Source organism: Patagioenas fasciata, chromosome 1 (genome assembly GCF_037038585.1).
Source record: "Patagioenas fasciata isolate bPatFas1 chromosome 1, bPatFas1.hap1, whole genome shotgun sequence".
Classification (NCBI taxonomy): domain Eukaryota; kingdom Metazoa; phylum Chordata; class Aves; order Columbiformes; family Columbidae; genus Patagioenas; species Patagioenas fasciata.
Window position 1 is genome coordinate 82,525,188 of NC_092520.1, and position 27,196 is coordinate 82,552,383.

Here is a 27,196-nt window from a genome sequence, read left to right on the forward strand (position 1 = left end):
TTAATATCTTCATCAATGACATAGACAGTGCGATTGGTTGCACCCTCAGCAAATTTGCAGATAATACCAATTTGAGTGATGCAGTTGACACACCTGAGGCACAGGATGTCATCCAGAGGAACCTGAACAAGCTTAAGATGTGGGTCCATGCAAAACTCATGAGGTTCAACAAGATCAAGTGCAAGGTCCTGCACATGGGTCAGGGCAACCCCCAGTATCAATACAGGCTGGGGGATGAAGAGATTAAGAGCAGCCCTGCAGAGAAGGACTTGGGGGTACTGGTGGATGAAAACCTGGACATGAGCCACCAATGTGCACTTGCATCCCTGAAAGCCAGCTGTATCTTGGGCTGCATTAAAAGGAGCATGGCCAGCAGGTCAAGGGAAGCGATTCTGCCCCTCTGCTGTGCTGAGACCCCACCTGGAGTTCTGTGTCCAGCTCTGGAGCCCTTAGTACAGGAAAGATATGGACCTGTTGGAGAAGGTCCAGAGGAGGCCACAAAAATGATCAGATGGGTGGAACACATCTCCTATGAGGACAGGCTGAGAGAGTTGGGGTTGTTCAGCTTGGAGAAGCCACCGGGGAGTCCTTATTGCAGCCTTTTAGTACTTATAAGGGACCTATAAGAAAGATGAGGACAGACTTTTTAGTAGAGCCTGTTGCAATAGGATAAGGGGTAATGGTTTTAAACTAAAAGAATGGAGATTCAGATTATATATAAGGAAGAAATTTTTTATGATGAGGGTGGTGAAACACTGGAACAGGTTGCCCAGAGAGGTGATAGAAGCAATGCAAAGATATCATTTTTTCCTGTGTATCAAGTATATAGAAAACATACCTTACATATGTGGTATATATACTTTTCATTTTCATTCCAGATCAATGAACCAAACTCTGTTCTCTAGTTTTGTTACATCCTGATATCATGAAGGCTTTCACCTGGAACTACGTGGCTTTACATATAGAGTTATGACTTGCTGAACCAGGTTTGCCAATCCATTCCTAACTCCTTGATATTACCTTACCAAATAGAGTAAGTACATTTTAAGGATTGACAATGGTATTATTACAATATAAACTATGCATTAGACATAAATACTGTATAGTATCATATCACATCTACAGTAGGAATTAATTGCACAATGTTTTCCTAAAGGACTAGTATCTGTAAACTTTCAATATTTTGTTAAAAGATAACTAGTGTTGCCTTCTATGAAAATTACCAGTTGTCACGGAGGCATCCCATGGTTAGTTTAAGGGACAACAGGGTCCAAAACAACTTTTATTAAACCGGTGAGAAACAGGGTTTTAACACTCCAGAAGTGACTTAAATACAGATTCGGATATCAGTTGAGGAAAATTATTAAGGGGCAGCAACTAATACAGCAGGCGGTCCACAGAGTGCATGCACGTGGCTTCACCAAAACAGTGCTGGAACCATCCCTGAGTCCGGGAGGAGTACACACTTGCCTGAACACGGTGAAGGATTATTTTTAAAGAGATACACGTACTCGTAGTGAGTATGGAAAATTAGTACACTCGCGATTCTGCGAGGGTAAATTTATAATACACTCGCAATCCTGCGAGGGTTAATTTACTTACACGTGCAAATGTGCAAGGAATATTACACGTGCTTATGTTGAAGCATGGGAGGAAAATACACTCGCGATTGTGCGAGGAAATAATTTATACACGTGTTCGTATTGAACATGGAAAGTTACACATGCAAATGTGCACAGAAGGTACACGTGCTTGTATTAAGCACGGAAAGTACGCGTGCAAATGTGCACAGAAAGTTACACGTACTTATGTGGAAGCATGGGAAGAAAATACACCCGCAATTATGCGAGGATTAGTTTTACACGTGCTCATATTGAACACGGAAAGTTACATGTGCATATGTGTGCGGAAAGTATAAAAATACTCGCAATCCTGTGAGAAGTTTTACTCACACACGTGGTGGCAGGGCAGGCGGAGTCTCCATCCCGGGGAGGGGGGCTCTCGGCGGTAGCATCTTGCTCGTGCTCCGAGAGACCCGTGACAATGGGCGGAGTCTCAACGAGAGTCCTGTTTTTTATATAGGCTGATCAGATCTGACTGTAGGCATTCTAGAAGCTTCTCTGCACCCCCACACTGGCTGTGGGGTGACCCTGAAGCCTCCAAACATCCCCCACACTGGCCGCAGGCACCCAGCGGCTCACTGACGCCTCGGCACTCCCTTCTCCTAATGGCCCTGGCCAGGGTGCTCTGGGGCCAAACAAAAGAAGCTGTTAGCGTCAAACAGCAGAGAGAGAGGGAGATGTACCTATTCCTTCCATACTGAAGGAGGGAGGGGGAGAGAGGGGGGTTTGCATCCTGCCACACCAGTATATCCAGTTCTTTGCAGTATTGTGCTGCATTTTACAATTGGACTTGACTTGCTCAAGGTTTGAAAGTATAATCTTTTCTGCTAGCTATAAATTTGATGCTAAGGTTTTAAGAGTGAAACTCTAGGAAAGATGAAGAGTAAGATAGAGCTAGAAATCATCTGAATACTTTTTTTTACAGATACATCCAGATATAGAAAGAGCTGTGTGAAACACTTCCAATCAATATGTATCTTAATTTCTCTTTCAAAATATCAAGTATTGCGTTCTGTTCTTATATACTGAAAATACAGAAAAATTAAGTGTTGATGATGATGACAAGTAGCCCCTGTGCTTTCACAGTGTTCTTCCAAGATCCAAAAATGGCCAGATTGGGAAAGCTGCAGGCTGTCTGCTTTGTAGATGACAGGTATCCTGAAGAGAACAAAGTCAAACACTGCAGCATATGTAGGCCAGAGGTATGACATTGCTGGAGATATTGTACGCATTTTGTGACTCTGATGACTGCAGTGATAGCAGACTGGAGAACAGAAATTATAGATGTCTACATAGAGATGTTTTGGGGAAAATTCTGAGCAGTATACACTTAATAAGGTGATAATTCAACTTATTGTAGAGGTCTCTTCTATTCATTTTACATATATCTAGTAATTATGCATCTGTATAATTTTTCTTTCCAACTATATGATACATAAATGTGGATTTTTTTTTTTGTACATTTTTGTTCAGTAAAACAAAAATAATTTGGGTTTTGGAGGTTGGAAAAATAATCCCACAAAAGATACATATTCAATCTCCTCACAGTAGAATGATAAATAATTTTTATGACAAAAAGTACTGTCATATAAAATACCTTTTGAGAAATAGTTTTTTGAAAAAAAATGCTAGGAAGTGCTAGGACAACATAATCAAAATGTTCCAAGTCCTTTATGATCATACTGATTATACAGAGGTGATCATCATCATCCAAGAATTAGCACAGGAAGCTAAAGAGTAAAGCAAGGCTTTGTTATGCTCTGCTACTGTTTGCATTTTTATTGTCTGAATCAAGAGGAAGATAATCATACATGGCAACAAGACATCTCACTGGCCAAACACATTTGAATGACCTTCATTTTGCTGACGACATTAATCAGCAATAGAAAGACATGGTTTTGTTAAAAAAGACAAAAGAAATGTGCCTGTTAATATTCCAGAAATATTTTTTAGAAACATCATGTCTTTTTACTTACCTAGAAAATAATAGGTGCTATAATAGTGACAGGCATAATATGGCCTTCAACAGCAAATATCCTTCAGAAAGTTGAAATATTTTTGGCCACAGAAGCGTGGCCAACACTGACTCAATTTTGAGTACGTCTTCTCATTCTTTAGAGATGTTTCTGGAACACCACAACAATAAGGAACTTTTCTGGAATTAATTGCTCTTATCAGGATGGTCCCTAAAATAAATGGGAAACAATGTATCTTCTGGAATTCTAAGGAGTGAAACATGAACACAGTTAGATGGCAACTTCCACAACAGCTAAAAACAATAGGGAGGCTTACTAGAATCACAGACAGAATAGCAATAAAAAATCCTTCATCATCACCAGGAGGGTCAAAAGTCTAATTAATCCAAGCTCAGAATACCCAATGACATGTGGTAGATAATTTTGAGGGAGCACGAGGTAAAGGCAGACATACTGAAGGCATTGCAAGCATTTCTGTTTTCAACAGGATAAAAAAAAGATCACTTCGGTATGGATTACATTTTTCATTTTGAATGCTGAGCTCCCCTCACATTGTGAGCAAGAACAGAGACTAAAAGAATAACAACACCTCTAATACCACAAATAAAAGGTGATAGTTTGTTAATTACTGAACAGTACAAATGAATGCAAGTAATAAGAACTGCAGACTAAAATGGTTTATTTTGCAGTCTGAAATTGGAAACAGGATTTTGGAGGCTATTTACTCAAGTAATCAATAATAAACCAAACGTTACCATGACAACTATCATATTACAGATTCAGTACTTTGTATAACCTTTGGGTTAAATGGACTTCTTTGAAACTCACTTAATTTAAGTCTCTTCAGTACTTTGTCCTCTCTCGAAATAACTTTAAAACAAGATGTGAAAATGTCAATTCTGTTCATTTTTTATACAGGTAAGGTATCAGCTTGCTATAGTGTATGTCTACAAATTCAAATTCTAATGTTTACCTGATTACTTGGGTTGAAGAGTCAGAATTGAGCGGGACACGGCGATAGTTCAACAGCACTTGTTTCCAGGCCATTGACTATAATGACTGGTGATGTTCAAAAGCTAGTGAAGCTTAGCCATTCTAACATGATAAAAAATGTAAGTTCGGGATGGCCCTTTGGTACACTCTGATCTTGTAAGAGATTTCAAAGGTATGTACACCATGACTTTCATAGCATGATTGAGACTGAAGGCCATTCTGTCCCTTTTGAAGGTGGACACCCTATCTTATCCTCAATATGAGTGATTCCTTGGTGTGAACACACTCTAACACCATCACCCTTGTCACTAGAGTTACAACCAAGAACACATTTTTGCTTGGTCATCTCCATGTTTCGGCCTTGATGTTATTTTCCTAGTCCACATTTTCAGCTATATTGCTTCCTCCAAGTTATGAGCCACAGGTGGAGGCCCAGCACAATGCCTATGGCATCTCAACTGACACTGTGTACCTAAGTTTTAACAATTAAATCTCATGACTTATTTTGAAGAAATTATCAAATGTCATTTTGACCAGAATTATTTCATTATTCCTACCGCAAAATCATTAATTTATTGTTTCATGTCTTCCATAGGGGTTTCCCGATGTTCTTTCTACATCAAAACTGTACTGTGGCTGTCATCTACTATAGCAGCACGAGGCTACAAACATATACGTCACCTGCTTGATTCAGGTATCTGTTTTGGGTAAGTAAGGGTAAGCTTCTCAGGAGAAGGATTGTCCCGGTGTCATGTCTGCATATGAACTTAACTGCAGATGGACTTTGGTGCATGATGGAGAAATTTCATTACCTAATATATAAACTATAAGAGGAACGCACAACTTAAAAAAATAATAGAATGGAGAACATAGAGGTTAAAAGCTGTTCATGAAAAATCAGTGGATTCTTGATACTATGGTTCTATCTGCTTGCCATCTAAACCAGCAGGAGAACTGTAATTGCCATCTAAATGAAAGAGAAACAGTTCTGAGAATTATGAAAGCAGAAGAAAGCAAAAGAGAAAAATTATTGTGTTAAAAACTCTCATTTTAAATAAGAATGTGCAAAGTTCTGGCTTTGGAAGGGGAGTGAGCAGGCTGAATTTAAATGTTAATTCTGATCTGTAGTGCAGAATACGTTTGGTAATAAAGGTTAGATAAAATTTCCTGTAGTAAGTATACTGTCATATGGTGTGATTTATATCCTAATCAGTTTACAACCCTGTAGCCAGTCCATCTTACAAATAATTAGCTGAGAGACTTTCTCAGTCTAGCATTGGATATGAGTACAATAATTTCTATCTTTTCTTATGCCTGTCCTATTCATTGCTTCCCTCTCTTGTTAAAAACATCCTGGGTTCTTAAATGACATTAAAGGACATAGTTTATCAAATAGTAGCCTTTTTCTCCAAAACAATTTAACACTATTATTTCTCAGATTACAACATGGACAATTGATGCATAATATATAATAACATTTTGTGCAGATATCAGTATAAAGTCTATAGTGCTAATAATGGAAAAAAACTGGTTCAGTGCTTTGTGTGAATCTGGGAGATGTGAAGAATAGTATTATATTCTTTGAGCTAAATTAATAACTTCCACTGTTCTATCATCAATTGTCCATTGATATTTCAAAATCACAGAGCCCATGTGTTAAAGTTGTTGTACTGTATATGTTGTACAACAAGCTGTTTGACATTATTTAAAGCAATTCCTTTAGACTGAAACCTGACACAAGGAAATCAACTTATCCGTATTAAAACAAATCTAATAGGCATTTCATTCAGGATGAATTTGGCCTTCCGTCTTAACATGAGAGCAAAAATTACTTTAACTTAAAAACTAGATACAAATCTTGACAGAATACACCAAGTGAGAAAACAGATACTTTGGGATGACCTCTTTTGTCAAAGCAGGTTCAAGAGAGAATAGGCACTACCTGTTGTGTGCTGATTGCTTATGCTGTAAGACTAAGTATAAAGTAGTCATAACCTTCCAGAGTCAAGGTCACAATTCGTTTTCAGAACTGACTGGCATAGTCAGAAGTACACACTCATAAATTAAATACTTTAAAAACATATTGTTCTGTCAAGAGAAAAAATAAATCGGTAGAAGAGAACTAACGACATCATGAAATGAGAACATCTTTTAATTTTACTGACAATTATTCAAATATATTTTGTGGCAGAGATTAAAATAATACTTGGCCATACTTGCTGATGCAATTTTGTAATTAGAGTTTCTTCATCTTCACTAGAAGGCTTTTCCTGATACATCCTGAGGTATCTTTTGTATTTTTATCTCATAAAATCCCATTAGCAACACACAATCAGCCTGTGATCAAAGTATGTTCTTATTAAGTGCAAAGCACATTTTGTGAGTTACACTTGGGTATAAAACATAAATTCCAAGTTTAAACTAGTCCTCCTACATGTTGACTATTGCCAATAACTATACCAAAACATTTGTGACTATAATGGATTTTGAAACAAAGAACAAACAGCATGTGGGTTCTCTAGTTAATGGACTGATTTGGTGTTGAGTTACTGATATTTACAATGCAACTCATTGTGGAACTCCAAATCGCAAAAAGTTCTTAAGAAAACAGTTCACGCATTTTTAAGCATGAATAGCAGGATATGTGGATTTTGTGCATATATATATATACACACACATACAGGCATTACAGTAGTACATATTTTATCAGAAAACTTTAAGAAAGACTTTGTTTTTGTTACTTCTCTCTGAAAAGATAAGCAAGACAAACCTGCTAATAGCCTGAGAAATGGGTACTTTCATTTTAACTTGTGCTAAAATATACTTTTGGATTCTTCTGTTCCTAAAACACTTTTTCTACTTTTGAAAAGCATTTTAAGTTACAAATGGCCATTAAAATCACATGAATTTCCATGACATGATAGGCTGTATCAGTCTTCTTAGGAGTTCTGCAATCTGCAGTGTCAATAACCTCTAAATTAAGGTGTTTAATCTGATTAGGGGCAGATTAAGAAAGCACTGACATGACAGAATTATTCTAGCCTCTTAATTATCCATGGATTATGATATTTGTCTTTCCAAAATAGTATTAGAAGTGAAAGTGAATACATTACAGAAACAGGCAAGTACAGTGTAAAGCAAAATTGCACTGCACTGTATTATCACCTCCTGCTTTCCATGTAGACTTCTGTATGGCAGTAAAATAATGCTACTAGCACAATCAGATCACTGTACTAACCATAAGAAAGGCACATATGATTAAACTAGGAATTTAGGTAGAGCTTGGAGGAAGAGGCAGCACATAAACCTTATGAGTATATGAGTGACTATAGGAGGCAATTATAACAAGAACACACAAGGCTTATCATGACTTTTCTTCTTTTTCTGTCTGCTTCTCACAGTAATTTATTACGTGCTTGAGAAAAACCTTGTGGATTGGCTCATATGTGCTGTAACACAGAGAGTTTCAGCAAAGTTCTATCGAAGATTTCCATGTATCATCTTCAGAAAAGGAGTGAATAACCATACGGCTCTGAATAATCAATTAAGAAACATGAAAGTTATACTCTCACTTTTTTGTACTTCTTTGAGATATTTGCATTCAAACCTGATGAAAAACGTGAGAGAGACAGGTGGGACCAATCTGAGACTAGTTAGGTGCAATAAGTGGCCTCCTTGAGCTATGGTACCTAGAATAGCTATGTTGGTCTAAAAAACTGCATGTAGCAATCAGTGCTATTGAGGTCTTTGATATGCATATATCCTGGGTACATCCAATGGTAGCTCTGTTACAGCCTTCAGTGAAGCTGCCTAAACATGCAGAGGGTTGTCCAGTTTGTGAATGGACGCAAAGGGGAACCTCTGGTTTCTGCTTGATCAGAACAGAAAAGGGACGGAGCTCCTCCCACACAGGTTGGAGATAATTTGTCTCATGACTTGAATATGAGTACATCTCTGTGTGATTATGATATTTAGTCATGTGAATAAGTATCAGCCAAATCTTCAAGGGCCTGTTATGTCTTCTCCTGCCCACCCTCCCTTCCCAGGAGAAATGAAAGCAATGTGAGAAAAGTTCAGTGCTTATTTTCTTATTTTTTGCCATTCTTCAAACTTAGCATTGATTATCACACAGCTCCTTTTCAGGTGCAAATCCAATGAGAACATACTTTGTCTTAAACTGAAGGTAATCCAAGAAATTTGAACATTTAAAGTGAAAGAATTCCACGCTCTAAATAAGGCTTGTCAAGCTGGAGCTCAGATGATCTCCCAGTTGGCAAAAGGGTCATATTTATATAGTCCACAGACTATAATTAAGTGGAAGCCTGAAAAGAATTGTTCATATATAAGGGAACAGTTCTTACTCACATTCTACTTAGCTAAGTCAGAACATATGGATTCCGACAGTATGAACTTTCCTTACTTAAACTAGTGCAAAAATACAAAGTTATGCCATTCAGCTCAATGAATGTATCAATATAAATCTCACTGTGTAGAAGAATCAGGGCCTGCAATTCTAGTTCTCCTGTTTGGCCCACGTATGCGCTCTTTTTTTGGCTTTGTACAAATATACACTGGCAAATGCTCATCTATTGCATACTGAAAATCAGAAACACTATTTCTACCTCAAAATAAACATAAATCGTATATTCTATTCCAGATTTGACAGCCTCATCTATAAAGAGACATAGAAAATTGGGATTTGTTTAAGCCACATCCCACGAATCATCTTGCATGCTCAAATGTCAAGCTATATTTTACATGAGTCACTGACTATCTGGATTTCTTTGGTGAGGTTTTTCTCCTATTGGGTTTGTATCCACAGTCCATGCACTTTTTCTTCTACATTAAAAACCTTCACCGCCTCATGCAAACTATATGGGAAAAACTAGTTCAAAATAAAAGAAACTAATAGCTTAGAAACCCACACAATCATGGTAAAGTAGCAAAGTTGAGAAATAAATGTTTATATAATTTATTATTACTGACACAGGGTAGCTGCATACTTAGATACCAAACACCCCATTCATACACGTCCACCACTCATACACAAAGCTGGAAGACATCCATTTTCCACAAATACTTGGGAAATACACAGTCCAAGTGTACACCATGTTTACATTTCCCTCTTCCCTGAGTCTCTTGGCTACTCTGATCCTTCTCGCCACCTTGATATTGGCAATACACCTATAGTTCGTGTATTGACTGTAGGCATTGAGCAATGTGAGCTAATGGGAAGCCAGTCTTCCTGTTTCTTGACCTAGTTACACAGTGATACAGGAATAGGGGGGTTACCCCCAGACTCTCCCCTTTTGGCACCTTATCAACTGGTGCAGTTTATAACAGTGGCTACGACAAGGCAAAAGCTGGTGTGCAGTCAGCCAAATAATTAAGCAGCTCACTGGGAAGCCCGCACTCCCTTCTTCTGCTGTTCCCGGAGGAACATGGGTGTAGCATAAAATGTAGGCTTTTGGTTTCCACACTTTTTGAATATAATTATTGGCAACACTTAAAATCTGTGACTATTTCTATCTCGTCACTAAAGCTTAAAAAATGATATAGGCACCTCAAGAGAATACTTTTATTATTCTGTCTCCTGAACCAAGCAGTTTCACCTCATTGGGATTCAAGTAATTAAATGCTCGAGCAACCCCTGCAACTCTAGATGAGAATGCATGGACACACAGTCAAGTACAAAGTGAGCAAGGCAAATACCATTCCAACTTCTGCTCTTTCCCATCTGATAGTCAGTTTGGTCATTCTTTACTGCCCACTTGAGATAGTTACTATTAGAGAAGGAACACTGATGAATCATCTTCACGTTTAGCAATACTGTTCAAACAGATCAGGCAGATTGGTATTTTTTTGCTTCAGCAAACTTAATCCTCAGTCCAGAAAAATGCTGCTGAAGTTACATTGGCATAATACAAAGTTTTTGGATTCTCCAGTGAGTTGGCATCTGCGAATTATTTGCCACAGAAGGATATATCTTGGCAACATCCCCCGATCTAGAATTTGAAAAGCAACATTGAAAGTACACTTTCACAAGGTAGTCACTTGTCCTTTAAAGGCTGAGATGTATTTATAAGACAGAAAGAAAGAGGGAAAGGACATGAGAATTTTATAAATTAGATTTTTCAGAGAAAGTACTGTTATTTTTCAGAAGTTTCAAAATATTACTTTTTTTTTTTTCTTTTTCCAGTCCAAATCATGAGAGACACCACCAGGACCAAATGTTGCTACAAACTTCTTACAAAGGGTGTTGCATTTCAGATAATCTTAAATATAGCTGCATCAAGCTAGGTTCCCAACGGTCATATTTAGGTACTTGTTTGCTTTGAAGAGTGCTGAGCAACCAAGCTCTCAACATGATTTCTTGTAGGTGCCTGGCATCACAGCAAAGCAGACAGATGCCTAATTACAGCCTAGGGAGCTCCTCTTTAGGTTGCTTCTTTAGCAAGTCTTGGCCTTTATCCCTTCCTGCAGGTGAGAAATCTTGTCCTTTTCTATATTAGCTTGGAAACATTCACCCTTTCTCTTCCCAATTTTTCTTCTGTTATTAATATATACATGTATCATTAAGTAAAGCAAATTTATTTTTTTAAAAGATTATATATACAGTAGTAAAACAAAGTAAAATACATATATAATATTAATATTAGGTATCACTAGGATTATATACACACTACAGCAGAATCTTCCAAGACAAACCTTCTTTTTTCTCATAGAGATGGTTACAACTAAAGGAAATGACAAAATGTGCTTTCCCATATCTCAGCTTTCCCAGTCACTTATCTGGACATACCTGTAGACATGACAAATTCAGCATCCGTGACCATCTATTCTTGATACTGATTATCAACATGCCTGCTTATCTAACAGTCAGTAAATACCAAGAACACAGTTTTTTATAGCACTCATTTTTTTTCTGTTTTCAAGATGAAGCGTTGTTTCATTGGAAACTAACATTTGATTAACCTGGTAACTTGTTTTTAAACATTTAAACAAATCATTTGAAGATAAAATAGTTTAAAAATTACTAAGACTGAAAGATTGAAATATTTCTATTAGAACAAGTTTAAACAAAAAATATCTCAAATTTTATTTCTTCCCCTCCCTTCCCAAATCTCCACTAAGTTTGTCAGGAATCTAGGAGGGGATTCAGTGTGTACGTATAAGGGTTGCATTTACATTTATTTACTCTAAAATAATAGAAAGAGAAGCTAAACTGAAAGGCTAAATTTCTCCATCATGACAGGGACTGTAAGATGACAGATTCAGAAGAAATGTTTAGGTAACATAGTTTAAATTGATCCTTGGGATCTTTATGCTGATACATTTATTCTGGTGGACTATGACATACAGATTTTCTAAGACAACAGATAAATGCAGACCCTTAAGGTTTAACGCTTGTCAGTGCTGCTGTCCTTTTTGAGCTCATTTGTATACAAACACCTACAGAAATGTGTAGCAGTGTTCAACACAATTTATACTTAGTGAAAAACATTTTTACCTGTTTTAATCTTATTTTCCAATAATTTCCATGCATGTTCCTTACTTCTTATATAACATCTAGGTATTGTCACCTATACCCTTCCCCCCACACTAACTATTGACTTTTTAGGCCATAACTCCACTTCATCCACTTGTTTTCCATGATAAAGCATCCTAGCTTTTTTAATATTTTCTTATGTGGAATCCACACTAACCTTACTTTTTCCCATAACCTGTTTTGAGCCCTAATGTTTCCTTTCTGAGATGGGGTAAGTGCAATGTCACACAGTATTCATACTCTTGGTATACTATAAATATACATAGTGTTGTAACTTGGGGCTTTTTGACTTCTCAGAAAATAAGTTTCATATGAACCTAAGGTATCTCCTGCATGATAGCTTATTTAGAGTTCATCATGGCTGCAAATGTATGCACATATGCATACATATATAGACACATACACAGTACTGGGAATATCTACTACTTAGCATGTATTGACACTGTTTCCTACCACTCTATTATTTAATAGCTCAGAGCAGAATGAATCTTTACAGCCAGCTTGGTATCATCATCTCCAACTTCACAATTTCTCCAAGTTCAAAATATGCTTGTGTATCAAGCACTGTAAGTTCCAAACAAAAGATCTGGGGCCTCGTCGATAATGAATTTCCATTTTTAAACCTAACCTATTAATTATTTATCAGCCAACAAAGACACCTCCTAATGATAATTTCCTGTTTTTCAGGAAGCCCTGTCTTTCAGGGCTTTTTTACATAAATAGGCAAATGACATCGACTGTATCACCTGTATCTGTCACACAGAAGGAGAAATGGCTTCCTCTTACAAAAAACCTATTGACTTTCATTTGCTGCATCATATTTATTCATGGGTCTGCTAATTAATTCTCTATATTTCGTAGCTCCTTCCAATTTTATTCTCATGATAATACTAATTTACTTGTTTATATTAACCAGGATTGCTCTAGAGCTCTTTTTTTAAAGTTTTTATCATACTTGCCACTTTTCTTTCCTTGGGTACTGAAGATGATACAAAGAATGTATTGGAAACCACAGTTAGCAGTTCAACAGTTTCATATTCATGGGTGAATGACACCTGGCCCTGGCAATTTATTCCTATTCATTTTAAAAATTTGTTTTAAGACCTTTTTAGTGAGGTTTCATCTCAAGACAGTTTTTCTCCTCCTCCCCCATAATGAGAGGTTCCTTCTGCTGTGGAGCTCCTGATCTGTGACACAAGCTGCCTTGAGCTGTGACAAGTATATTATCTATACATGAAGCAGAGGTTTCTAACTCAGCAGAAGCTGTGAGCTGCTGTCTTCCTGGGGCCACCTGTTTGGAAAAATCCTGACTTTTTGTGGTGGGTTAACCCTGGTCGGCAGCTGAACCCCCTGTCAGTCACTCACACCCCCCTCACCCCTCCAGTGGGATAGGGGAAAAAATCAAAGAACAAAGGCTGAAATATCATAGAGGTGAAGACAGTTTCATAAGTAAATCTCCATCCAGGCTGCTATGGAGAAAATTAACTCCATTCCAACCAGGCATGGTACACTTTTGTAAAAAACAGCAACTCCCAAGTGCCAGAAGAGATCAGGGGCTGTCCTGTGCAAGACACAGCCAGCTGCACAATTGACGTACCACAGGACACAGTTGAGCCCATCAGCCAAGCTCGTGGCACCCCAAGGAAAACATAGCTAAGGAATGACAGAAAACAATAGACAGACAGAACAAAAAAAGTGTGAGAAACAACTCTGTGAGCACCGAGGTGAGACAAGAAGGAAGGGGAAGAGGTGCTCCAGGTGCTGGAAGAGCTTCCTCTGCAGCCTTTGGAAAGATCATGCTGGAACAGATATTCACACTGCAGCCTGTGGAAGACTCCATGCTAAAGTGAAGGATATTTCCTGAAGAAACTCTGGCTTGTGGAAAGCCTATGGTGGAACAGGTTTATCCTGAAGGACTGCAGCCCATGGGAGAGCCCATGCTGGAGCAGGGAAAAAGTGTTATGAAGATGAAGCAGCAGCACAGAGGAGCTGTTATGGATGCAGTTGCACAACAGAGAGTCGTGTGCTATGATGGATGAACGAGCTGCAGACAGGCTGGGCAGAACAGCTGACTGGACTATAAAAGTCCAGTCTCTGAGAATTCCATTGGAAATTATTGCTCACAAATTGAGAGGAAAGTAAGCTTGACTATAGTACAATTCAATATAAACATCAAAAAAACACTCTCTTCATTGTCACTGTCAGTCACATGAGACTTGGAGGTCTGTTGAAGAGACCTTGTCCACCACAGCAGGCACAGCACTTTGGCCTGACTGAGATGAACAAAGCCTGCTATTGATGGTGGTATGGAATGGGCAGCTCCCAGACAAGAAAACTGTGCTCCTTCACTTTTGTTTTCCTGACTAGAAAAGATAAGGAGGAAAAAAAATTGCACAGTCCTCTTCCTCTTAGCTTACCTGGCCTTAAAAGTGTGGAGGATCCAGACACATGTGTTCCTGAAGTTGCAGGTGAATGTGCTGAAATGGACCTGGATGTTGAGCTGTGTGGGTAAGCTCATTTGCAGGAAGGCCTCCAAAGGATATTGTGACCACAACTGGTTCCCATCACTGGGGTGCTGTGGCTTGTAGAAGGAAACAAATGATACCTCACTGGTATCTTTGCAAGTTGGAGTCCCTACTTGTGCTTGGTCTCAAGGACAAAAGGTACAAGCAGCAAGAACTCTGAGCCCCTAACTTGCATAGAGACAATGCACACATTTGTTCTGGTGAAAGCAGCTCATTTGACTTCAATGGGAACTCAGGCAGAGAAAGAGCTCGTGAACTTTCCAGAAGCATGTCACTGCAAGGAAGACAAGCATGTGATCAGCAGCAAGATGCCAACTTCCGCCTCTCATTGTGTTCAGTAGCATATTCTTAACTCACATATCCCTAAATTGGCAAGGTCTGGTTTTCTTTGCCAACTCTTTGGGCAATCATTACCCCCATCACAAAACGAAAACCAGAATCCAAGCTCTGTTGCAACAAATATGATATGAAATATAATACATTTATTACACAGCTATCAGTAACACTCTCGCCTTGTAGTGAGGAAAAATTCAGCTTTCAAAATCGTGATGCATGTATGTTGCCAATATAACATGCAAAAAAGAGGCCAGGAAATGATTTAAAATGCCATAAAGCTTCTCAGAACAGGTTTACTGCTGATATGCCTTTCTCCCTGAAGTGCTCCACATGCTCTTTCTGAAATATTCATTGCCCTAATGATTTTTTCAGGGACTGCTTCTGTACATAAAGATTAGTTCCTCCTATCAGGAAAGAAGAAATTCCAAGGGAACTGTTATGGAAGAAACCCACAGGATCCAAAAATGTATGCAAAAAATGTTTGCTTTTCTTCCTCTGCACCCAAAGAGTTGATTTTCTTTTACTTTCAGATGTGGAACTATTACTGTTATCCATGTGTTTACAATTAGAAAAACAAATTTCTGATTTCTTATTTTTCTAGAGCTGTTATACATCTCTATTTTACTCATCTTCCTTATTTCATGCACTTGTATTGTGCCCTTGCAACACTGCAGGGCTAGATGCACTGGAATTCACATGATCATCCATTCTCTAAACACTTCTGCAGCTCTCAAGGCAATTAAAAGAATGTTTAATCTGTCACTTAAACTGAACCCATTCCCCCCATGACATTTGCTTGCAAGCTCATTGTGTTCTTAGGAAATAATTCCTTAACTCCTGACACCTTCAATATATGGTAGCTGTTTTGTAGTATAGCTTGCTAGAAAAGAGAATTTTTAGTAACTCAGCAATGAAAACTTCAGAGTGGAAGTGCCCAGTCTTTGCACTCATGCTGTTCTGCAAGGAGGTTTGGTGCTGCAAGATGGTGAACCATGGCTCAAGAGCACTATGATCAGATGTGCACCTTGAAAGCTGTTTCTATAGTTGAAACATTTCAGAGAAAGAGAGCTTCTACTGTGTTTTTGTGTCTGTTTAGACCTCTGCACACTAAATTTACTGAAATGTAAACAATTAAATGAACTTTATTAAGATCTCCTTCAAGCAGTGATGTGTTCAATTCTGCACTGCACTGTCATTCTGTAGTGTAAGGGGTGCCCAAGCTCATTTGTAATGAATACTTGAGTGTAGTAGAGAGCAAGAGTGCAAGAATAATATTTAGCAAATGGTTGTCCAGGATGAATTTGAACCAGAAATTAGAGGTGAAGAGCACTGTTGTACTTACCCAGAGAAAAAAAGTTGTGAGCTAAAGGAGAGCCACAAACACCAGTTACAGACATTTTGCTCAAGAGTGTTTCAGTGTTACAGTAACTTAAAATAGGATTTAATATACTTTAATGTATCTTTTGAAGATGGCTGTATGATATGTATATAAGGAAGCTCAGACTGGTGGCAACTTTATGGGATTAAATAATTTGACTACTGTGTAATGTGAACCATGCAGTATCATAGGGCCAAATTCAGAACTTTCCTCATAGAAAACTGTGCTTTCAGTAATAACTGCTTTGTTATGTCCTTAATATTTGAAGCATTCTGCAACAGAAGGGAATCTAAGCCAGCACTAAATTTAGTGGTAAAGGCACATTTCAATTACCCCAGTAGATCTGGCAGCACCATTCTCATTTCCATGACCACGATATTACAAATGCCGTGGGAAGCAAATCAAACCCTCTCATACCTGACAAGTAAAAAGGGTGTCTGTTAATAAACGATGGTGCTGCTTAAAATGATGAACTTGTTCTTCCATTGTAATAAATCAACAGTACTTCATTGGTGATGAAGTCTTTTGGATTTATGCCAGGTAAGGGTCTGACCAGCATGCAGCGTTTTGAAATCTGGATAAACCATTTCTTGGCTGCAATACATCTTATTCACCATAAAAATAGAGTAAAACATTCAGAAAGGTTACTTAAAGCATTGTCAAAGTAAATGCATCTCTGTAAATCAGACTCAGCAAGGCTATGTTTCAGATGATACTAGTGTTGCTAAGGTAACTACTAATTTCCACCCTAGAGTAAATAGTTACATAAAGCTGACAGCTTATTCAGTTTTATGTGCTAGACTCAGGGGCAGAGCATGTCTTTTATTTTCTCCTGTGATATTGACCCTAGTTCAGGTTGTGCACCCCCTTAAAATCAGAGGTCACCTTTATGTCCTGTCTAAAAAGCTATCAAGGTAGCAGCCAGAAAATCTGATCCCTCTGATCTGCCACCTTCTCATATCCTTTACTTTTTATTTTGTGTCAGGTTACGAGTCAAATTTCTTGATTTGTACACTGAAGCTTAGAAACAACATCTCTAAAATGTCTGTAACTAATTTCTAAGTAAAGGCACACAGCTGCTATCAAACCAGTTTTCCCAATTAGTTTTAATCTCCGATAAGTAAACCCACTTGTCTTTTCCTTCTACACTTGTTAGAATATCTGGTGGGCAGCTGTTAGTATCTTGTTGAAAACATACAGCAGTACTTACATGTTTATTGGAACTCCTCTAAAACTGCCATTTCAAGTGCAAAGTGTTTAGTGGCAACAGCAGCTTAAACTATTCCTTCCCCTGTCCTATGGTGCACTTTGTTTTCTACTGCGATAGCACAACCATTTGCTAGCCTGTGCTGCGGCTGTGATTAGGATTCTCTCTGACTGCCTTTTTTATTAGCCCAAACCAATTTCTTGATTGGGTTGAAAGGATGGCCCTATAGGATGTTTGTGTGCAAGGCAACAGGAAAATGGGAACACAAGAGGAGAAGGGTAAGGAATAACAAATACCTAAAAATTTAGTTTTACCTTAGTGTCAGTATGATATCAAAGCCCCACAATATATATTTTTGAACTCTGCATCTACTGTTTCCTTCCTCACTGCAGAAGATGCTAGATGGTAGTTCTTGTCTCAGATTTTGGTTACATGGTCTGAATATGCCTAGAACAGATACTTGGAATGCAGTATTCTGATCTGATGCATCTATAGGTAAATTAAAACATAACCTTTGAATTGCATAGAAAAACATCGGTTTACACCAGCAGAGAAACTAACTTAAGAAGATGCAACTTAGCAGAGCAACAACCATCTGCACACCTTTCAGGATTGTTGAAATAAATGCTGAGTATTCATTGGTCTGTAGCTGCCTCATGAAAGACTTTTGAATACAATCAGTTTATGTTATGAAGTTTAATCACACTTGAAATGTAGTGCAAAGAAAAAAAAAATCAAGCCTGAATTCACAACAAAAAATAATGTCATTTGCAAAAAAATAAATCATGAAATACCCAAACATTTGCACATGCTATGACTGATAGAAAAAACAAAAACATTTTTTTGTTTTATTTCCTTTTCCACTAATACAAACACGATAATTTTCCAGGTACAGAATAAAAATTATCTGACCTCAATTCCTGAATTTCATAGCTATTCTTAATATAGTTGCATGAAAGAGTCTTAATCTACTTATTTATATGCACACATCTCTGCTATGATCACATTTATGCTGCTTATTCACAGAACAAAAGAACACAAGACATGTACAAAAAGCTATGGTGTTGACAGATTGTCAGATATCCTGTTTTCCCCTGGAACAGAGAACTAATCATTGTCTCACACTGAAGATGTAATCCTGTAAGCATTAAACTGCAACAGTTGAAATGTGGGATTGAAAAACTTTCTCGTGAGATTCAGAAAAGTTTAAGTTTCAGATCAGAAAATTCTTACTTTTGGGAGAGACCAATCCTCATTCCAACTGCACATGCAGCACCAGTCATTGAATGCAACATCTTTATATTTGTGAGAAAATGTCACAGATTCTCTCATGGAAAACAGCTAAGCAAACTGCTTTTAGTTTGTTTATTGTTCAAGAGCAGCCAAGGTCTGTGAGTCAATTAAGAATTCCAGAAAGCTCCCAGGAGGCATGGAGGCAGTGAGTAATTATTTGCACAACCCCACTGCACTCTTGAGTCTTTTCTTGAATGGTTGTTTTCTATTCCTGTTTAGTCTTTGAAATCTAAACCAATAATAGAGATTATTTTATTAAGCTGGCAGATGTCCTTAACAAACTGGACTGGAATCACCATTCCCTTTGACATGGATTTATGGAGCAGTTGTCAAAAGGTAATGACTCTCAGTCATCACCATGTCTGAATCTGAGGCAGCCAATTGTGTAGTAACAGGCTCAGCATTGCATTACCAGTTTCCTGAGCTATGTAGTGCCCTGCATCCATCTTGGAAAGAATAGATCTTGATGTTCCTAACAAAATGTTAGAAAATTAAGATTCTCCTTTCAATGCCTATCTAACATGTACAGACTGAACAATCAGTTAACTTTACTGCAGTCATGATTTGCTTTTTACAAGAAACTTTGAACGTGAATTCTCCTTCTTTAGTAATTTTTGTGATTATTACAGTTAAAACAGCCTTTTGAAAAAAAAAGAAAATATAAAGCAACTGTTTCCCTCTATGCAAAGTCAGTATAATCAAGGCCAGATATGACAGAAACAAATTAAAAACAAACAAACAAAAAGTCATTTGCAAATTCCTCAGGCTTATGGCTGTATTGCCAGCAAGAAAATGGACACAGATGTTTGCATCATGTGCTGAGTTTTCTGAAAAATTATTCAAAGAAGTAGTTTCCTATTTCTTGAAGGAAAGAAATGAAAAAAGTGTTTCTAATTCTGACCTAATTTTACAGTGCAAATTAGTGTATGGACAGTCCATGATTTTATGCAATATCGACCTATAACACTATAGTATTGGCATAGACAGTATTTTTTATTAATATAATGTCTTTTAAATTAACTTAATTTGCAAGTGCACCTTGATATTCATGTCTTATGCTTTAAAGCAAGATGCTGAGGAACAAGTCACCATAAATACTCATTACTTCAAAATTGTCATCTATTAGCTTCCTATCTGGTTTTGCTTTAGAGCCTGTGAGAAGCTACATGTTGTTTACCCTCAAGTAGACAATAGTATTGTGTTTGTTAAGGTACAGACTTATATAAAACCAGTGACATACTACTGAGTGCACACAACCCTTAGTCAGCAGGGGAGTTTCATCCTTCAGGGAGTCAAAGAGTTCATTAACCAGATTAAGTGCAGGAGGTAGCATTTGGTCTGTCAATCTGACGTTGATTGACTTGTCCATACAGAATACAGGAAGCACAGATGATAGCAAAGTAAACAAGATAGCAAACCACAAATCACACCTTAACATGGGATGAGTTGAGTCTATGCCAGGATATTTGGGCTCCTGAAGGTGTGCTCATCTGGTGGAAGATTCTCCCAAGTCTCTACAGAGACATTTCAGCTACGTGCCTTGGTTTGAGAACTGGTATCACAAGGGTTAAAAGAGGAAGAAATGTGTTTTGGTGACTGTGATTACCATAAGCGCTCTCTCACATACAATAAGGTACCAGGAAACATGCCAAATTTATGATGATCCTCAGGCGTATGTCACAGCATGAAAAAAATTTTCAGCATACTCAAAAATGCATCCTAAATTCCTTGAAATGATTGAAGTCTTTCCTCTTCCTTTAAGACGACCATGGTATTACTAACATCCCAAATATGTTTTAAAACTCTGACTTTCCTATGCCCTCTCTGACACAAAAACTTCTGTATTAATGATATGAATAGCATACAGGAGATTGACATTAAGCCATTCAGATGATTACTGTGCATGCAATAGTCAAAACTAAAATAGACTTAGTCAAATGTAAGAAATTGGTTACATCTGATCTAAGTCAGTATGACTACATATATGTTAACTACTACATAGAACAAGAGTTGCTCCAATACATCTTTAGGGATAACTACAACCCTTAAACGAAAGTATTTGAAAAGATTTTATACTATCTCAAGATAGAAGATCTGATAATTTTCTAGGACAGAAGTTATTAATAAACCTGTGAACTTTTGAGCTGGTAAATGAATTACTAATAATTTTTATCCAAGTCCTTCCAAAGGTGCAGATTCTGTTTTATCAGCAGTACATAAAACAGGATTAGTTTCATTCTCAGTTATGCTAGAAATAAAGCTAAGCTATGTGTATGGTGTGCTGCTTTGTTAAAATTTGTCTTTCAGAGGTCAGAAGAATGCTTTGTGGAGGATGGTAACTGTGGTGGCTCCTGGCCTGCATTCAGACAAACAGGAAAGTCTGTCTAAGACCTCCTCTATGTATGGATCAAGCAATAATGTCTTTTTCTTCTTGGGAAATGGTAGATGTGATCACCAGTTTCTTCCTCACAATATCATTAAATATATCAGGTTGGAAACACTCTGGGAGTTGCCTGTATCCAACTACCATCTCAATGCAAGGATAATTTAAATTTAGCTATCTCTGGAAAAGGAGAATTCAAAAATCTCTCAGCAACCTGGTATCATGTCGAACCATCCTCACAGTGCAAAATGGTTTTTCTTAGATCTAATTACAATTTCCCTTGCTGCAGCCTCTGTTCATTACCTCTTGCCCTTTTGCTGTGAACCTCTAACAAAAGTCTAGCTCCATCTTCTCTATAAATCCTTTTTAAGAAGTTGAAAGTGACATTTAGATCTCTCCCTAGCCTTATGTTCTTCAGTCTGCCACTATTGAGCTCCATGACATTTCTGTCAGCCCATTTCTGTAGGTTACTGAAATCTTTCTGAATGACAGTCCTGCCCTCCAATGTATTGATTGGTCCCCCATGATGTGGTGCCATCTGCAAATTCGATGAGGATTTATCATCATTCCCACCACTCAGCTCATTAATAGAGACATTAATCAGTATTTGCCCCATACCAGCTGCTGAGGAATGCCACTAGTAATCACCTGCCAGTTGGACTTCACACCACTGATCATAATCTTTTGGCAGCCTAGCAAGTTTTCCAGCAGTCCAGCCCATTTTTAGCACTTTGGCTGCAGAAATACTGCTATGGAAGACCACATCCAAGCCTCTGTTGTAGTCAAAGTAAACAATATCCTCTGCTGTCCCCTCATCCACCAAGCAAGTCATCTCATCCTCAAAGGCAATCAGAAGTTGATCAGACACGATTTTCCTTTAGTGAACGTGAAGTAGGTGTACCAGTCACCATGGTTTTTGTGTTTCTATAATAGTCAAATCACTAGAATTTTCTCCATAATGTTCTTCAGGGCAAAAGGTGGACTGACTACCCTATAGTTCTCTTAATCCTTCTCCTTGCCATTAATTAATGCATATTAATTTGCTATTTTCTAGTCGTCAAGGACATCCTCAGATGGCCAGGTGTGTATATATATATATATACACACACACACACACAAATATATATATGTATATATATAATGTTTACTGTTAAGGCTTAGCTAAAAACAAAATAAATTGCTCTAAGACTACTTAAACAGAAAATTCTCAAGCTAAAGAGATGTATTTTACCAGCAAATCAACCAGTGGTAAAATATTAATTTATTCTTCAGGTACGTCAGTAATTTTTTGTGTACTGTGAAGCTGGGAATAACAGCTTCATACCAGGCATTAACCTTAGGTCTCTTTGCCAAGAGAGTTTTCTTCAAAGATCTGTAAGGTGAGCTGTTATAATCAGAAAAGTGTACTTATGAATCAGCATAGAAACAATTATACAGAATGAAAACAAAAACCTCGTGTTTAGAGAATATTAATGTTTCAACATCCAGTTTTCAAGAAAACCTAGGAAAACACAATTTGCAGTTGTCCCAGAAACTTTAAATCATCATGCTATGTCTATGCTTACAGGCTGGTTTTAATCCTATGATTTTCCTTTACCCTGTAATACTCATGTCGTTCAAAATACACAATAGACACTTTACTCTTCTAGTAAATGTTTTCTTTACTTCTCCTTAGGATGTGTCCCTTTGTTCAGGCTTTATTTACTATGCACTCTCTAAATCTGCTCTGATTAGCGTCACACAAGGTCTCTGTGAGAGAGGGAGAAAGTGCGTTCTCCCTGGCACCATTCAATTGCTTCAGAATGTGAGTACTGCAAATACAAACCTTTTCACAACACATGTTCCAAATTATCCACATAAACGACACTGGAATATGTAACTTATTCCCACAACAAAGAAATCCACATTTAAATCTATGAGAAAGGGCAAGTGATGGGAAGCAAACAAGGACACAAACATTTGTGCAAAAAGTAAAAGGTGGACAAGGGCAAAACAAATTGTCAAGTGGCTTCTGGACACAGTTATTTTGTTTACCTAAACCCTGGTCTTCTATCATGCCATACCTGTTTACCACCTGAAGTACAAGTAAAAATAAATTTCCCCTTCCTCTGCCTTCTCACCTGCTGTTGGTGCCCCCATCAATTCCTTTGCCTGCTGGTGTCATCAGTCTTCCTGACTATAGATCTGTAGTGTCCCTCACACCTGCAAGTTTTGTTTTTCTCTCTGGTCGACTTCCCAAAATCTTGGTATTTTGTCTCCAAGTGTTATTCTTTTGGCATTCAGACCAGCCAACATCTCTTCTTGTAGCTCTCAGTACTCTACAATGTTAAGGGACACATTTAGAACATAGGCAGGACAGTTTTCTCACTCACTTTGATGTCCTGCTGTCATTGAAAAACTATCAACAACCCAGAGATGGAATTGCAAAGAAAAATGACAAAAGCAAGGTACTAGCTCTTCACCTAAATATGACTTCAACATCTGAAGCAGAGCTGCAAAGTGTCATTAATTTTGCTAAATTTTGTTAAATGCAATCATTTTGCAGATTTTTTTCCAGCTGTTTAAAAGTCAACTGGATTTTCCATTGAGTCAACAAACACTGCACATCACGTATAAACCATCAATTTCTCCTCTCCAGCAAAGGCAGATCTTATGTTTCAAAGCAGGGAGGTTATTCACTTGCTCAAGTCTTAAAGTGAGAAAAAGAACATGACATTCTTCTCCAACCTTATGCTCAAAAAGGCTGAAGTCTCCATGTTTCCTTACTTCCAAACCCCTCAGCCTGAAATGACACACTGTAAGGTTACATTTGTATTGCATGAGGAGAGAAGAGTGAATAATGTGCTACAGCTCCTGCCTTAGCCTCACCAGGCAGAAGGCATGTACCACATTACATTTAGGTGTAACCATTGCATGTGTATTCAGCTCCAGTCAGGATGGAAAATTTCAACCCAAGCAAATGTAATTAGAAAATAAGGATATAGAAAGATTGACAGAAAAAGGAAAAAAAAAAAAAAAAAGTACTTGCATAGTATTTCAAGAGGATGATAATCAAGAATGGCCCTATCACATGTTTGTCCAAATCTCTGAACTGCAGACTCAATGTTCATTCCAATGGAGTAACTTATGACTCATTTTTAAGCCAAAGAGTCATATATGTTGAGATCCACAATGGTCTATGTGTTGCTGATTGTGCAGTCATTTTATTTCTTTTCACGTTTGCTACTCTGGTCAACAGGATCAAACCTTGATCCTGCTGAAGTTGGTTGGAGCTTTGCCACTGACATAAGTGGATAATTGCTCTAGCTCTAGACATAGATAAGTTTGAAGATGTGTCTCAGTCTAGAACATGTAATTGTCAGGAAAGAAATTTGTGCCCTTGTCTGTGTTTAGATATTATGTAACAACTTTTGTGTGTCACTTTGTCATAAATAGTCGTAAGTACCACAAGAAACAAAATATTAATTCTGTAGCACATGGCCTTTAGTTCTTGATACATATATAACTATATGTATATAACATATCATAGAGTTTATCTATATACATGTCTATTATTTTAAATATGTATATTTATATATGTATGTACTTACATTGCACATGTTATATGTATTCAGTTACAGTCTCCAGGAGAGAGGTGCTTTCTTTGTTGTTTCTGGTTACGATTTTCTTACTCCTTCCTGATCTTTACATACAAGGTAGTTTCTGAGCAATCTGAGAGATGACTGAATTTCTGTCACATTTTTCAAGACTTTGAGGTGGGGGATGGGGGGAAGAGGAAAAAAAAAAATCTTTCTTCAGCCCAAACCCCTTATGGGAAGATGTTGGCTTAAATGTTTATAATGCAAGGACTTCTTAGCTCATCTTCTCGTTGGTGGAAATGGAATCACTCACTGTGATACGTAGTGAAAAGTATTCCATTCCTAGGGCAAAGAAATCAAGACGTCTTCATGCTGTCCAGGAGGCAACTTACAAATGGATTTTCCCTGTGGCCAACATCATGGATTGCAAGGAAAGTTAAAATTTGAGTCACGTATTCCTCAAGTATAGCCTGGCATTTGACCAAAGAACTGCACTGAGAAGGTCTGAATATCCTAAAACAACAGACATCTGCCTCTACACTACAAGTATGAGTGGAACTGAATAAATTCCTTTTTTGATACCTCTGCGTTGTTTGTTCTTTGGCAACCTCATTAATTCAGATAGGGACCTTTCCCCTTCTGACTATCTATCATAAATGAAGACTGGACAGTAGAACAGTTTTGACTGATTAAGGAATGTAAAGGTCAGAGGGCTACCAGAAGATGAGAAAGAATGACTTAGTCACTGGAGGGATGTGAGAGGGGTTGTAAAATGCTGTGGACTAACTCAGCCATTCTGTTATAAAATAGTTCAAAAGAGAGAGAAAGAAAAGAAGGTTAATAGAGCACTGATCACATACACACCTCCTCACACCCCATTCTACCACCCCAGAGCATCACTTGAACACTGATTTTCTTCAGCCTGGTTCTTCTGTTTTTATGAGGGTTATCAAATTGTTGCAGGTGAGTTCACCAGAACATTGCTGTGTGTTCAAGTCCATGTGGGTATAGGTGAGTAAAACAGAGTCTATATACCATATCATGTTCTGGGGAATCACTCTTTTGTAGTCTTGGAGATAAGGCACAGATAGAAAATGGCTTGCAAATTGCCTGCCAGTTGGTCAGGTAAATAAGTAGAGGATCTTTTTGGTACACAGCAGTATTAAAAGACTGCCAGGAGTACTATAGGCAAGAAAAAAAGAATATTGCTTTCACATGTTTCTGATTTTTAGATACAGCAAGTGGTATTGATCTAGTTGCTAAATCATTTGTTCCATTGTCATGGTTTAACTGCAACCGGCAACTAAGCACCATGGAGCTGCCTGCTCACTCCCCTCACAGCAGGATGGAGGAGAGAATCTGAAGGGTAAAAGTGAGAAAGCTCATGGGTTGAGATGAAGACATTTTAATAAGTAAAGTGCATAAGAAAAGCAAAACAGGGAATTCCTTCACCACTTCCCATGAGCAGGCAGGTGTTCAGCCATTCCCAGGACAGCAGGGCTTCATCACACCTAGTGGATACTTGGGAAGACAAATGCTGTAACTCTGAACATCCCCCAGTTCCTTCCTCCAGCTTTTGTAACTCAGCATGATGTCATACAACATGGAGTATCCGTTTGGCTGGTTTGGGTCAGCTGTCCTGGCTTTGTCCCCTCCCAGCTTCTTCTGCACCTGGCACAGCAAGAGAAGCTGAAAAGACCTTGGCTACTCAGCAACAATTAAAACAACAGTGCGTTACCAACATTATTCTCATTCTAGATCCAAAATACACAACTGCACCAGCTACTAGGAAGAAAATTAACTCTATCCTAGCTGAAACCAGGACTTACATTCATCCACACTTGGGAACATTCCATCTCTTTATATCCACTAGTGAAAATAAAGGTGTCTCAGTATGTTACTTATTCTGGTTTATCTAGTATTATTACGGCATTTTTACTTACAATAATGAAATACCTGAACTTATATCTAAAAAAACCCCAACGAACCAAAGAAAGAAAAACAAACCACACCACAAAACAACAACAAAAAATACAAACCCCGCCAAACCGCAAACCAAACAAAAAACCAAAAATGCCCCCAAGCCCCTAAACAATACACACACAAAAAACGTCAAACCCAAATCATTTTTATACTAAAAAATAGATATTGTAAGGAACACTTGTTTAAATACAGCTAGTTTCCAATCTCACCCATGATTAAAATGAAATATTTTCTTAATCCAAGTTTTGAGACATTTATCTCCCCAGACATGTGCATAGAAGGTGGTTGTTAACTCCATTTTGCTTATGTAGTGCACAGATTGACTTGTTCACAGGAGTTTCTTTTCTGGAAATGTGGCACGTGTTTGGCATTT

The 27,196-nt window shown here is 37.8% G+C and overlaps 1 long non-coding RNA gene across 1 annotated transcript; it reads left to right on the plus strand.

The window, feature by feature from the left end:
* Positions 1 to 973: 973 nt before the first annotated feature.
* LOC139828161 (uncharacterized) lies at positions 974 to 25,421 on the plus strand. Its single transcript, XR_011739514.1, has 3 exons — positions 974 to 1,033; positions 5,187 to 5,298; positions 25,187 to 25,421. It is a non-coding gene; the product is annotated as an uncharacterized lncRNA (long non-coding RNA).
* The last annotated feature ends 1,775 nt before the right edge of the window (positions 25,422 to 27,196 follow it).